Genomic DNA, 2,231 nt, shown 5'->3' on the forward strand with positions numbered 1-2,231 from the left:
ATCCGTCCTCGGCGGCGCTCTCTGTGACCAGGCACGCACTGCATGTCCGCGGCGCGCCTCTCCTCTTCGCTGATGTCACGTGACATGCACACAGATCTCAGCCCCGCCCGCTGCTGCCTCGAGGGAACAGAGAAGGCGAGAATCTGTGAGAAGGACACAGCCGAGCTGCACACAGAGTGTGAAAAAAGGTAGCAGCTATCTGATAAAAGTTGTACCCAGCGCGCGCGCATGCACGCACATACACACACGGGGGCACCAATGATGGGGCACTATCCCCCCCCCGGCTGAAACACCAATGTGGCACTATTATCCCCCCCCAAAACACCAATGTGGCTCTATTATCCCCCCCCCCCCCAGAAACACCAATGTGGGAGGAATAACGCCCCATCATTGGTGTCAGTGGGGGGAATAGTGCCCCATCATTGGTGTCAGTGGGGGGGGGGGGATAGTGCCCCATCATTGGTGTCAGTGGGGGGGAATAGTGCCCCATCATTGGTGTCAGTGGGGGGGAATAGTGCCCCATCATTGGTGTCAGTGGGGGGGGGGATAGTGCCCCGTTATTGGTGTCAGTGGGGGGGGGGGATAGTGCCCCGTTATTGGTGTCAGTGGGGGGGGGAATAGTGCCCTGTCATTGGTGTCAGGGGGGGGAATAGTGCCCCGTCATTGGTGTCAGTGGGGGGAGGGGAATAGTGCCCCGTCATTGGTGTCAGTGGGGGGGGGGGGAATAGTGCCCCGTCATTGGTGTCAGTGGGGGGGGGGAAATAGTGCCCCGTCATTGGTGTCAGTGGGGGGGAATAGTGCCCCGTCATTGGTGTCAGTGGGGGGGAATAGTGCCCCGTCATTGGTGTCAGTGGGGGGGAATAGTGCCCCGTCATTGGTGTCAGTGGGGGGGAATAGCGCCCCGTCATTGGTGTCAGTGGGGGGGGGGAATAGTGCCCCATCATTGGTGTCAGTGGGGGGGGGGGGGAATAGCGCCCCGTCATTGGTGTCAGTGGGAGGAATAGCGCCCCGTCATTGGTGTCAGTGGGAGGAATAGCGCCCCGTCATTGGTGTCAGTGGGAGGAATAGCGCCCCGTCATTGGTGTCAGTGGGAGGAATAGCGCCCGTCATTGGTGTCAGTGGGAGGAATAGCGCCCCGTCATTGGTGTCAGTGGGAGGAATAGCGCCCCATCCATGGTGTCCATGGTAGGAATAGCGCCCCGTCATTGGTGTCCATGGTAGGAATAGCACCCCGTCATTGGTGTCCATGGTAGGGATAGCGCCCCATCCATGGTGTCCATGGTAGGAATAGCACCCCGTCATTGGTGTCAGTGGGAGGAATAGTGCCCCGTCATTGGTGTCCCTGGGAGGAATAGTGCCCCATCATTGGTGTCCCAGTTTTTTCATTATTACTTTTAAATAAACGGAAAAATTGAACATTACGTTTTTTTGTGATTTTATCCGATTAATCGATTAATCGAAAAAATAATCGGCCGATTAATCGATTATGAAAATAATCGTTAGTTGCAGCCCTACAGTCCTATGAGGCTGGATGACCCCTGTCCCTCTGTCTGGACAGTGCAGCGTGACCCTGTGCGGATCACATGTACCCCCGAACAAAATATCTCTAGCAATATACAAACATCTTGGGCTCTGTTCTATCAACAGATAGATTGGGGACAATAAAAAGGAGGCCAGAGAAGACAGGATCAAACAGCCTTTTACACAATGCGGAGGATTAACCCCTTAGGTTTCCCAGCGAGTATAACAAGCGTGCTTTAATGCATATAAAGACTGAATTTTCTGTTGTAGGTTTAGTAACACTTTAAAATTCAAATATAGACTCGTGTTGGTTATATTAATATTATATATATTATATATTAATTATATAATTATATATTATTATATTAATAAGTTATATTAGAATATAAACTTACAGAAAGATTTTCTGTTATAAGGCTCTATTTACACCGAGTGTACTGGAAGGCATGCAGAATCACACCATTCTGCGTGCAATTCCAGAATCGTGGCAAAAGACAGGACGAGTTTTCGTATCCATTATTTTTTAATGGCACCCAAGCATGGTGTGATTTTGCCATGATTGGCAAGAGTCAAAACGGGAGTAAAATTATGGCAAAAATCTCAGTGGTAAATGCGCCAGGCTCTGTGCCAAAATGTGGCACATTAAATTCTATGGCGTGTTTTTGGTGTGGAGGCAGACTTATTCAAATGAATGGTGCCGCTCCAAAACA

This window comes from Lithobates pipiens, unplaced genomic scaffold (genome assembly GCF_037356315.1).
Source record: "Lithobates pipiens isolate NorthernLeopardFrog02 unplaced genomic scaffold, aLitPip1_a1.2 Scaffold_22, whole genome shotgun sequence".
NCBI classification, from domain to species: Eukaryota; Metazoa; Chordata; class Amphibia; order Anura; family Ranidae; genus Lithobates; species Lithobates pipiens.